Source organism: Scyliorhinus canicula, chromosome 14 (genome assembly GCF_902713615.1).
Source record: "Scyliorhinus canicula chromosome 14, sScyCan1.1, whole genome shotgun sequence".
Taxonomy (NCBI): Eukaryota; Metazoa; Chordata; class Chondrichthyes; order Carcharhiniformes; family Scyliorhinidae; genus Scyliorhinus; species Scyliorhinus canicula.
This window is the reverse complement of record NC_052159.1, coordinates 47,629,057-47,642,759: the sequence shown is the minus strand read 5'-3', so window position 1 is coordinate 47,642,759 and position 13,703 is coordinate 47,629,057. Positions and strand designations below refer to the sequence as shown.

General features: G+C 43.9%; 1 protein-coding gene across 4 annotated transcripts in view; it reads left to right on the top strand.

Moving 5' to 3' along the window:
• si:ch211-140b10.6 (protein POLR1D-like) overlaps positions 1–13,703 on the top strand; it is a 68,123-nt gene that overhangs the window by 10,892 nt on the left and 43,528 nt on the right. The window lies entirely within an intron of this gene.

The following is a 13,703-nucleotide window of genomic DNA, read 5'->3' as shown; positions in this document are numbered from 1 at the left end:
TATGTGATACTAACAGAGGGTCAAAAGATGTTTATGCCAAGGGCCCCTATTTACAATAACTAGAAGTCATTACATTTGTATTGAGTGGTATTCTAGGATTTCTTTAAAATTTAGAGTACCCAATTCTTTTTTTTTCCAATTAAGGGGCAATTTAGTGTGGCCAATCCACCTACCTTGCACATCTTTTTGAGTTGTGGGGGTTAGACCAATACAGACATGGGGAGAATGTGCAAACTCCACATGTACAGTGACCCAGGGCCAGGATTGAACTCGGGTCCTCGGCATCGTGAGGCAGCAGTGCTAACCACTGCACCACCATGCTGTGGGACTTTTACTGTTTTTTTCTGGGGGGGGTTCAAATTCAAAATGTCACGGCTGTCCGTTATTCTGTAGAAACCATAAATGAGTTGTGCCTGTGTCTTTTGCTCTTTACACATTTCATAACACCGAATAGATGGTATGGTATTCGAGCTATACCAGACTAAGATACTTGATATTTAATATTACTATCTAGTGACTGGAAGTGATTGTTGACAAGGGCAGTCATGCAATTTCATTGCACTGGAGGTGGTCCTAGAATTTGATTTCTCCCTGAATATTGTTTTGACCTTGATAGCATTGACCAGTATGGAATCTTGGAGTTTAGCAACACTGGATGATATTGCCGAGATTTTGCAGCATTGGAAGACTCTTGACCTCTTGCGGTGGGGGCACGGTAGCACAGTGGTTAGCACAGTCGCTTCACAGCTCCAGGATCCCAGGTTCAATTCCTGGCTTGGGTCACTGTGCGGAGTCTGCACCTTCTCCTCGTGTCTGCATGGGTTTCCTCTGGGTGCTCCGGTTTCCTCCCACAATCCAAAGATGTGCAGGTTAGGTGGATTGGCCATGCTAAATTGCCCTTAGTGTCTAAAAAGGTTGGGTGGTGTTGCTGGGTTATGGGGATAGGGTGGGGGTGTGGGCTTAGGTAGGGTGCTCTTTCCAAGGGCTGGTGCAGTCTCGATGAGCAAAATGGCCTCCTTCTGCACTGTAAATTCTATGATTCTAGTGTAATGTTTGGCAGAACTGGAAAAAGAACAAATTGGGTGAAAGAAATGAGAGGTACCTGATGGTACTAAGAAAATAGCAGTCCACGCTCTAGCTTTGCTGAAGGCTGAAGCCACTGAAACCATGATGGTGCCATGTTTATTTATATAAAGCTTTCTTGTTATAAAATATTGGCATGATTGGAAATTTGGAAATTGATTTCCCATTATATGTATTGTACAAGAAGTACCAGTATTCCAAAATTGGACTAGAAAATCCAAGATTTTTAATAAAAGGATCACTAATTTTGAATCATAATTTTTAACTAAGCAGTGTACATTTTGAAGTATAATTTTCACCTGTTTTCAGTTAATCCAGAATTAGTTTATTATTAGTAAGACATTGTACAATGAACTCGAGACAATATCTGTACTGGGCTGTTTTGTACTACTGCAGCCAGTGACATCAGTGTGCTAACCCCATCTAGAGCAGAACTGGGATATGGATGCAGATAAAGTGGAGAGAGAATTGTGGAAGAAGAAAAGAAGGAAGATGTGGGAAAGCACAAGAGAAGGGGAGAAAGACATGAAAGGGGTTAAAAAAAATTTGAAGAATAGCCAAATTTTACTCATGATACCAAACTTAGTGTGAATGATACGAATCAACAACAACCTGACAGAGGCTAGCAGAATGGGCAAACAAGTAGTGGATGGAATACAGAGACGTGTAAAGTGATGCATTTTGGCAAAGCGGATAGGGAGAGACAGTATAGACTTAATGACACAGTTCTAGACCGAGAAACCTAGGGATTCATGTGTATAGATTTTTTTGAAGTTGCCAGGATATATTGAGAGAGCAATTAGCAAATCATATGGGGTCTTAGACTTCATAAATAGAGGAATTGAGTACAAAAGCAAGAAGTTATTCAGAGCCTTTATGAAACTTTGGTTATGCTATCACTATTGTGTCCAGTTCTGATCGCCACACCTTTAGGCAGGATATGAAGATCCATAAGAGGTGTAGAGGAGATTCACCACAATTGTTCCAGGGTTCATAGAATAGAATCATAGAATTTACAGTGCAGAAGGAGGCCATTCGGCCCATCCCGTCTGCACCGGCCCTTGGAAAGAGTACCCCACTTAAGGCCACACCTCCACCCCATTCCCGTAACCAGCAACCTCACCGAACATTTTTGGACACTAAGGGCAATTTAGCATGGCCAATCCACCTAATATGCACATCTTTGGACTGTGGGAGGAAACCGGATCGCCCAGAGGAAACCCATGCACGCACTGGGAGAACGTGCAGACTCCGCACAGCCAGTGACCCATGCCGTGAATCAATCCTAGAACCCTGGAGCTGTGAAGCAACTGTGGTAACCACTGTGCTACCATGTTGCCCCATGATACTGTGCTACAATCCTGCCCCATATTAGCTACAGGGTTAGGATAGAGAAGCTGGGTTGTTTTCCATGAGGCTAAGGAGATTAAGGGGTAATTTCAATGAGGTACAATATTATGACAGATTAGAATAAGGGAGGCTATTCACATTTGCTGATGGTTCAAGATCCAGGGTACACAAATGTGAGGTTTTAGTATCATAGAAAAGTTACATCACAGAAGGAAGCCATTCAGCCCATCTTGTCCATGCCAGCTCTGGGACAGCCCTTTTTAATCCCACCTTCCTGCACCTGGCCCATAGCCCAGTAGCTTGGAGCACTGAAGGTACAGATCCAGGTTCCTTTTAAAAGAGTTTAGGGTCACTGCCTCCACCTTCGCTCGGGGAGTGAATTCCGGACTCCCACTACCCTCTGTGTAACAAGGTTTTGCCTCATGTCCCCTCTACACCTTCTGCCACTTATCTTGAATCTCTGTCCCCTGGTTCTAGAATTTTCTCCGAAGGGAGACAATTTTATCCTGTCCACCCTAACTCTTCCCCTCATAATTTTGTACACCTCAGTTAAGTTACCCCTCAGCCTTTTTGTTCCAAGGAAAATAACCCCAAGGTATCCAATCTGTCCTCGTAGCCACACTTTTATAGCCCTGGCAACATTTTTGTAAACCTCCTCTGCACTCTCTCCAGAGCAAGAACATCCATCCTTCCTGTAATGCAGTGACCAGAACTGCACACACTATTCCTGTTATGGCCTCACCAGTGTTTCATACAATTCTAACATTATACCCGTACTTTTATATTCTATACCGCTGCCAATTAAGGAGAGCATTCCATATGCTTTCTTAACAACCTTGTCTACTTGAACTGCTGCCTTTAGGGACCTGTGTACATGTACACCAAGATCCCTCACTTCATCTACCTCTCTTAGTATATTCCCATTTATTGTGTACTCTCTACAACTGTTCGACCCTTTCTTTCCCCCCCCCCCCCCCCAAATGCATGATCTCACACATCTCTGTATTAAATTCCATCTGCCACTTTATCGTCCACTCCACCAATCCGTCTTTATCGTTTTGAAGGTATAGCTATCCTGTACACTGTCCACCACTTGGCCTATCTTTTTGTCTTCTGCAAATTTCCCAATCATGCTCCCTACGTTCACGTCCAAATCATTAATATATAACACAAACAGGAAGGATCCCAACACCAAGTCAGTGGAACACCATTTGAAACAATTTTCTAATTGCAAGGGCAGCTTTCGACAATTATCCTTTTGTTTCCTGTTACTAAGCCAACTTTTTATCCAGTTTGTCACATTACCTCATATCCCATGGACTTTCACTTTCCCGACCAATCTGCCATGACAGACTTTGTCAAATACCTTGCTAAAGTCCATGCATACCACATTCACTGCACTACCTTCGTCAACCCTTCTTGTCACTTCCTCAAAGAAATTGATCAAATTTGTGAGGCAAGACCTTCCTTTAACAAATCCATGCTGTCTATCCATGACTAGTCCATGCCTTTCTGTGTGACAGTTAATCCTATCTCTCGGGATTGATTTTACTAATTTATCCACCACCGATGTAAGACTAACTGGCCTATAATTATTCAACATTTCCTTTTATCCCTTTTTAAACAATGGAACTATGTTTGCATTTCTCCAGGCCTCCGATACCTCCCCTATGTCTAGTGAGGATTGGAAAAACATCCTCCGAGCATGTGCTATCTCCTCCCTAATCTCCTTCAGTAGCCTTGGAAACAATCCATCTGGCCCTGGTGAATTTTCAACTTTCAAGGATTTAATCCTTCGAGTACTTCCTCTCTCTTTATGATTATCCCATCCAGCCTCACAATGTTCCTCCTGAACTATGAAATCTACATCATCCATTTCCTTTGTAAACATTGAGGCAAAATATTCATTTAAAACCCTTCCCACAGCCACTGCATCTACACACAAGTTCCACTCTTCATCTCTGATAGGTCCCACATTTTGGGGCAATAGATGCAGGGCGATCTGAACAGCAAATGATTTTTAAAAAAATAAATACATTCAGAGTGCCCAATTATTTCTGTTCCAATTAAGTCTCAATTTAGCATGGCCAATCCACCTAACCTGCACATCTTTGGGTTGTGGGGATGAAATCCACACAGACACAGGGAGAATGTGCAAACTCCACACAGACGGGCTGGGATCGAACCCAGGTCCTCAGCGCCGTGAGGGGCACTGCGACTGCTGCGCCACCGTGCCGTCTGTCTGAACAGCAAGTGATAATGACCTGGAACTCACTGCCAAGAGGACAGTGGAGACGATCACTGATGTCAAAAGGAAATTGGATGGGCGTTGGAGGAAATAAGTTTGTAGTGCCACAGGTATAGAGTGGGGGAATGGGACTGACTGGATAGCTCAACAGTAAGTCATAATGACCCTATCACTAACATCATAAAAGAGGAGGTTTTCACCAATTCACTGCTTGTGAATTGCACTCTGGAACACCTGAACAGAGCACACACTCTGGAGTAGCATAGAATCACTAGCAGTTATTTCAGGAATTCAGCTATATTCTGTGCATGTGCAGACTTTGAAGGTTTCTCACCGTGTCAGTGGAGTAATGAAAAATGCTGACAATTTTACTGTCATTACAAGTGCAATATCGGGGCTGAAATGTTATACGTTCCATCAAGGCAGGATATATTAGAAATCTGAAAACATAACAATCCCCAAGATCATGCACGTTTCAATAATAGATTACTGGAATACCATTCATTCTTCTAAAAATAAGAAGGTTGTGCGGCTGGTAGATGCTGGATGAGGCCTCCCACGGACTTCCCAACAGCCTTTACGGCTTGCAGGATATACCCAGTCCAGCAAGGCGTCAGAATTGGAAGCTCATCCAAAGGTGTCGTGACCAAATCTCAGTAGGGTTTAACCTACTTAGGCAAGCACACCCGAGATCTACCGGCCTCCCCAGTGAGGCTGTAGCCGGGTGCCATTCAGTATTGGTCCACACAAACGTGGACCAGGAGGAATGGCATCCATCGGGTCGCCTGAGCTGTCTGAGGCCCCGGGGTGGTCAGGGATAATGCAAGGTGACCACCTGGCATGTGGGCACCTTGGCACTGCCCAGCTGCCACCTTGGCACTGCCACCCTGTCACTGTCATGGTGCCTTGGTGGCACTGCCAAGCTAGCAGGAGCACCTCCAGAGTGGCAGTGCAAGGATGCCAGTGTGGCACTGCCAAGGTTCAGGGCTGGAGGGGGGCAAGTCCATGAAAGGAGGGTGGAGGGGGGGTTTGAAGGGTGGGGGTGTAGGACAGGTAGGTTGGGCCCTCTGGGAAATTGGAGGGATGCCGGGGGGGGTGTGTCTTGCAGAGGGACAGGTAGTTGAGGAAGTAGGGGGGGCTGCTGAATGACCTGGACAGGCCAGGAGAGTGGACAAAGAAGTAACAGATGGAATATAATTGTGGAAAAATGTGAGGTTATGCATTTTAGAAGGAGGCATCTGTTTTCTAAATAGGGACATAAATAGAAAATCGGAAGCATAAAGGGACTTGGGAGTCCTTGTTCAAGATTCTCGCACGGTTAACGTGCAGCTCAATCGACAATTAGGAAGGCAAATGTAATGTTAGCATTCATGTCGAGAAGGCTAGAATATCAGAGCAGGGATGTACTTCTGAGGCTGTAAGAGGTCTGGTCAGACCCCAGTTGGGGTATTGTCAGCAGTTTTGGGGCCCGTATCTAAGGAAGGATGTGCTGGCCTTGGAAAGTGTCCAGAGGAGGTTCACAAGAATGATCCCTGAAATTAAGAGCTTGTCATATGAGAAGCGGTTGAGGGGTCTGGGCCTGTACTTGTTGGGGTTTAGAAAGATGAGGGGGGATCTTATTGAAACTTGCAGGATACTGCTAAGCCTAGATAGAGTGGACGTGGCGAGGATGTCTCCATGAGTAGGAAAAACTAGAGCCAGTAGGTACAATCTCAGACTGAAGGGGCAATCCTTTAAAACCAATACGAGTAGGAATTTCTTCAGCCAGAGGGTGGTGAATCTGTGGAACTCTTTGCTGCACAAGGCTGTGGATGCCAAATCACTGAGTGCCTTTAAGACAAGAGATAGATAGGTTCTTGATTAACAGGGGGACCACAGGTTATGGGGAGAAGGCAGGAGAATGGGGATGAGAAAAATATCAGCCATGGTTGAATGGCGGAGCAGGCTCAATGGGCCGAGTGGCCTAATTCTGCTTCTAAGTCTTATGGTCTTATGGTGTCTCGGGGGAGGGGGTCTGAAGAGCAGGGGCACCAGGGACCTCATAGCGGGGCGTTCTCACTTGGTGGGGAGCGGGGAATGCCCTTGTGTATGGGGGGTGACATTGCCCATGGGTCAGGGTGGGGGCCCACAAGCACACTTAGAGATCGGGGCTCTGTTTCAAAATGGCAGCCTGATCTGAGTTCAGCTCCCAGTGCTAAAAAAAATTGTAAGTGTGAGCTAAATTGGTGAGCAACTCCCCAGCCCCAAAAATGTGACCATAAGTGTAATTTGATAGCGGTGGGGGACAAGATGGCAGAAGCAACGGGAAATTCCCTGCAAAATCAGCCACAAATAAGCTCAGAAATTTTTCCATTAAATTCCACCCATTATATCTTCCATTTTCATATCTGGGCTGTTTCCAGGAATTCCTTAAAGACAAGTTCCCATTTTTGAATTGATAATATTTCACGATTGCAGCTGGAGTCATTTTTTGAGGGAGTGGGAAGTGTGTCAGGAAAATAACGGAAATGTTACTGGATATCACATGAATATAACAGCGGCACGGTAGCACAGTGGTTAGCACAGCACCAGGGACTCAGGCTTGATTCCTGGCTTGGCTCTATGTGAAGTCTGCACGTTCTCCCCGTGCCTGCGTCGGTTTCCTCCGGGTGCTCCAGTTACTACCCACAAGTCCCGAAAGACCTGTTAGGTGCTGTTAGTTAATTTGGACATTCTGACTTCTTCAGTTTACCGAACAGGCGCCATAGTGTGGTGACTAGGGGATTTTCACAGTAGTTTTATTTCAGTGTTAATGTAATCCTACTTGTGACACAAATAAAGATTCTTACAGGTGGGCTATCAAAATTAAATTGGTTAATTTCATCATTATTTGTGCTTCAGACACTACAATATCTCAACTTGCCAGCCTCTAATTTATGCAGCAGTAATTCATTGGATCCCTACAGTGCATAAGGAGTCTATTTGGCCCATCAAATCTGCACCGAACCTCTGAAAAAGCACCCTACCTAGGTTCACCACCCCAACTCCACCCAACCCAAACATCTTTTGGACACTAAGCGGCACATCTTTGCACTGTGGGAGGAAACTGGAACACCCGGAGGAAACCCACGCAGACATAGGGAGAAAGTGCATACTCCATACCGACAGTCACCCAAGGCCGGAATTGAACCCTAGTCCCTGCCACTGTGAAGCACCAGTGTTGGGTAAGTTGGTAATTATAGATTCTAGTAATACAGTGGGTGAAAGAGTAATCATAACTGATATATATAACCAATCTACATTATGTTTTTTTATTTCAAAAAATAACTTTCAGGACTGCCCTGTACAATAATGAGCACTAATTTTCTTTCTCTTGGTTAATATAATGTAATCTTTATTAATGTCAAAAGTAGGCTTCTATTAACACTGCAATGAAGTTACTGTGAAAATCCCCCAGTTGCCACATTCCAGTGCCTGTTCGGGTACACTGAGCTGGAATTCGGAATGTCCAAATTACCCAACAGCACATCTTGAGGAAACTGTAGCACCCGGAGGAAACCCACAGACACTGGGAGAACGTGCAGACTCCGCACAGACGGTGACCCAAGCCGGGAAGACCGAATCTGAAAACTAATAGCGCTGACTGTTTTGAAAAAAAGAGCATTTATGGATCATTTCACAGAAACAGACCTTCAACGATCACAGGTAACTATTAACAAACCTGCATCACACTTGCTTTATTGGAGTACACAAATAATTGCTAGTGTGAAATCCATAAAGATAGGAACAGTTGATCTCAAATCTACAACTTTATTCAGACTGCAGACCTCCAAGGCTTAGATTTTCAAATTCTGTTCATCTTTGTTTTAAATATTTCAGCTAAAACATTCAGATCTTGTTGCCAAAATAGAAATCTATATTGTGATTCAGCATTTAATTCTGTTGAAGTAAACAAATTACCAGGCCTGAAAGCAGTTAGGCAAGATATCGTCGGCATGTGTTCTAAAAGATTTACAACTGGCTAGAATTAGAGGATATGTTTGAGGTCTGTTGGACATTGACTATTTCCTTACTGAATAGTGCCAATGACTTTTGTCAACACTAGATAATTCCAATGTGGAGTTTAATCAGTCCTTGTAAACCGAATAAACAGCACTCACTCAGTCTTTTGTGTCATCACCAGGACCAAGCTATTGCTCAACTTGATGTCAGAAAATAGTGGAAGCATTCAATGTTGTGAAGGAGGTACCATAAAAGGATAATCAATGGCAATCAGACCAGCCATTTATCAGTGTGTACATATGTCTCTTTGTTCTGAGGTTAATGTTTAGTTTTAAAATGTTCTGAATTTATCTTTTTCGATTATACATCGCATCTACAAAGATTCCATACAAGGATTAAGGGGATACATGGAGAGCAGGCGATGCCTGAATGAGACATCACTTGAGTGTGTAATTAGGAATTTGATTCACTTAAGAATTCAGTGCAGAGAGGCAATATGTGCTAATTTTTCAGCTTCCAGTAGCTGTAGAAGTTACAAGTTGCTGTCAAAAATAGAGAATAACATAAAGACAGTGAGAGTTTGGAGAGATTGAGAAGTGAATCTGTGGGTTCAGAGAACTCCAAAGAAAATCGGAGCGTGATAGAACAGCAAAGAAGTTAAGTGATTGATTGGTGAGCTTTTTCTCCAATCTAAACCAAGGAATTTTAATCGGTATAATGTTATATTGAAATAATATAAATAGGGGGAGCACAGTTGCGTAGTGGTTAGCACTGCTGCCTCATAGTGCTGAGGTCCCAGGTTCGATCCCGGCCCTGGGGCACTGTCCGTGTGGAGTTTGTCCGTGTGGAGTTTGCACATTCTCCCCATGTCTGCGTGGGTTTCGCCCGCACAACCCAAAGATGTGCAGGGTAGGTGGATTGGCCACGCTAAATTGCCCCCTAATTGGAAAAAATGAATTGGGTACTCTAAAATTATTTTTTTCAAAGATGTAATAAAAATATAACCACGAGTAGGACTAAACACTTTAATTAAGAAAGTAATTAATGAGCTAATTAAAACACAATAAGAAATTCATGGTAGGTGATGTGTTGCAGCTGTAGGATGTGGGTATTGCTGAATGAAATCACAGCTGCAGTAATTGTCTGTTGCTTGAGGAATTCCAGCTTGTGCGTCATGAGCTTGAGGCTGAGCTTCAGACACTATGATACATCAGGGAGAGGCAAAGTTACCTGGACACAAAGTTCCAGAAGGCAGTCCTTACCTTAGGCTAGGGTCTTCTGATTTGATAAGTTCTCAGCGATAGGAAGGTGTGACTACAAGTGAGGCAGGTATCAGACAAGGAAGAAATGGAGGAGCCTCAGCCTTTGTAATTGTCCAACAGGTTTAAAGTTCTTGCAACTAGTATGGAGGAGACCAGGGGCTGCAGGATGGATGAGTGAACTAACAATGGCACTATGGTGCAGGGAACCAGTCAGGTGGCGGGTCTAAGAAATGTAATTTTATTAGGGGGCAGTACAGAGAAGGGGATAGGCACAGTTCTTTGTAGTCGAAAGAGTGGGTCCAGAAGGCTGTGTTGTGTTTTTCGTACCAGGGTTCGGGACTTCTGCTTGGGGGAGGAATGTCATGGGAGTGGAAGGATACAGGTGGCATCGTCAACATAGATGGGATTCGGAAGGGGGTTCTCAATAGGGATTATGAGCAGTTATGGGCTAAATGAAAAGGTGAACCACAAAGTTAATAATCTGTGGATTACTACCTGAGTCACGAGACAATTGGCACAGAGTAAATAAGAGTTGAATGCATGACTCAAAGATTAGTGTCAGTGAAATGTGTTGAATTCATTGGACAATCTTCACCTGAACCCTACTGGGATTCGTGTTCTGGTGTGTCGTATAATTAGGGCAGTAGATAGTGTTAAGTAATGGGTTAAGAGACGTTCCAATTAGTTGTCTCATTTATGTTAAGTATCCAATAATTGACACTGATATGTAATGGGGCTTCAGGTGGCCTTTGTGTCAGGTGATGTGATGTTAGAGTTTTGTGCAGAGTGTTGAAGTAAATTAAAGGTGCTTGTGGAAAAGGAGCAGTACCTTTGACTCTTAATACAGCAGCAGCTAAATGTCGAACAAATGGTAGCAGAGGATGGCTGCTGTGCAAATGTGAAGGGTTGAGAGATACAACTTTTCCAGACCAAACCAAGGAGTGAGTGAGAAGAAAAAAAAACAAAGATATATGGCTGAACCTAGGATAAAGATGGCTGGATATGACTACCCCCCCCCCCTTATTTTCTGAAAGGGGATCCTACGACCAATGGAAAAGTGCAGTAGTTATGTGGACTTGGGAAAGAGAAAACAAGGTATGGCATTGGCTCTTTCTCTACCTTATGACGGTAAAATTCAGAGCAATGTGTTTTCTGAGCTGGAATTAGAAGAGTTAAACTCAGAAGAAGGGCTGCGGACTCTATTACATTATATGGATAAGATTTATAAGAAGGATAAGTGCGTATGAAGCATGGTTGGATTTTGATAGGTTCCGGAAAATAGAGGATTACTCCATTGAAGTCTATATAATGGTATTTGGCAGACGATATAAAAGGCTGCAGAAACGCGACTTGGAATTTCCACAGTCTCTGCTGACCTTTAAATTACTTCACTGTGCTAGAGTGAGCAACGTGTATAGGCTCCTGGTTTTGACAGGACTTCAGTTTGCGGATAAGGATGCCTTATTCGATTAGATGACAGAAACTTTCAAAAAGTTTCTGGGGAAACATTCGATTCCGATGGCTTTGATGACCCAAATATATCAGCCTGCAATAAAGCAGAATATGGAAGGTACACTACTAACAGGATGGCGAAATCGTACGGTCACAAACGGGTTCCAAGACAATTTAAGGAGATCGGGACCCGGACATTATGACGACAGAAATCCAGTTGGAACCTACAATAGGAAGGTGAACCCCAGAAATGCACGGGGCATGATAAATCGATGTTTTCGATGTGACTCTCAATATGCTTTCAACTGTCCAACACGGTATAATAGTGTTTGAAGCGAAACATGATTCGGAAGAGTCAGAAGAGGAAAAAGATAGTGACTAGAAAGAAGGCATTGTCCTATTAATGAGCAGTTTTACTCCAGTAACGAGGGTGTTGGTTGCAGAATCCTTCAATTGTGCTGTATTGCAGGCATTGTCAAACTCGGGGGCGAGACCCGCGGGTGGGTCTCTGGAGGGTCGCGGAGCCGTCCGTCGCGGCGCTCCCGATCGTGCAAATGTGCGCGAAACAGCCACAGCGGCCAGCTGCAAGCGGCCTTCAAAATGGCCGTGAACATGTTTTTAAAAAAAATATACGGCCGCACTGCGCATGCGTGCCAGATCATCGGCGCACATGCGTGCCGATGGTCAGGCACGCATGCGCAGTGCGACCCTTTTTTTTTAAACGGTCGCAGCTTTTTGTTTTATGATTTCCAGGGGGGTTTATTCGTTTTATTCATTTAATTTTAATTTTTTTCATTTATTTTATTCATTTTTATTTTTATTTCTTTTTTACATGTTTGGGGTGTTTGTATTTGATAAAATTTTACAGGAAAAAAATTCAGAACTTTGGACAGATGGAGACTCCATACTTTCCTACACCGGAAGGCTTCACCTTCATCCAACAGGTTCCATTGGAGGAGCAGGTACGAGGGCCAAAGGGACCCAAAACCATTTTCTCCATTTTTGTCAGCAGCAAACAAGGTAAGAGAAAATGGTGGGTCACGCAGGTCAGCTGGCTTGGGTCGCGAAGGTCAGCTGGGTTCGGTCCCGAAGTTTGGCCGGTTGGTAAAAATAGGTCCCCGGAAAATAAGTTTGAAGAACACTGCTGTATTGGAGAGTGGCTGCACATCTACTGTGTGTGGAATTGACTGGTTAAAATGTTACCTGGGCTCCTTGAATGCTGAAAACCGTGACAAGGTTAAGGAATTTGAAAGTTCCACAAGTTTCAGGTTTAGGATGATAATACTCTGAAGTTGCTGAAAAGAGTAGTGATCCCTTGCAATATTGCTGGAGTGAATCATTTCATTAGCACGGATGTTGTATCAAGTGAGGTACCTTTGCTTCTGAGCAGACCGTCGATGAAGAAAGCACACATGAAATTGGATATGGAGTAGGATAAGGCAACAGCTTTTGGAAAGACAGTGGACTTACAATTTACACAGTTGGGACACTATTGTATTCCATTACTGACAAAGAATATTTCAAGTACAGTTGTTAAAGATATGTTTCATATGGGCAGCAGGGTAGCATGGTGGTTAGCATAAATGCTTCACAGCTCCAGGGTCCCAGGTTCAATTCCCGGCTGGGTCACTGTCTGTGTGGAGTCTGCACATCCTCCCCCTGTGTGCGTGGGTTTCCTCCGGGTGCTCCGGTTTCCTCCCACAGTCCAAAGATGTGCGGGTTAGGTGGATTGGCCGTGCTAAAATTGCCCGTAGTGTCCTAATAAAAGTAAGGTGGTGGGGGGGGGGGAGGGTTGTGGATACGTGGGTTTGAGTAGGGTGATCATGGCTCGGCACAACATTGAGGGCCGAAGGACCTGTTCTGTGCTGTACTGTTCTATGTTCTATGTTAATGGCAGTTGAAAATGGGAATTTAGCTGATAAAGAGCTTGTTGTATTAAAACTGCATAGGCAATTTGCGCATCTGTCTCCTCAAAGGCTGAAACATTCATTAAAGGATGCAGGTGTGAGGGATGAAAACTATACTAAGCTAATAGAACAGGTTAGTGATCGCTGTGAAGTTTGTAGGAAGTACAGACAGACACCAGCACAACCGATGGTAACCCTACCTTTGGCCAGAGATTTTAATGACATTTTGGCCATGGGCCTTAAGATCTGGGATAAACTCATAGTTTATAGTGATGCATCCTATGCAAATTTGTGTGATGGAGTTTCAAACGCAGGAGGTTTTATAATTTTCCTTTTTGGGAACAATGGTAAATGTTGCCCTCTTGTGTGGGAAACAAAGAAAATAAGGAGAGTGGTCAAAAGCACTTTGGCTGCTGAGCC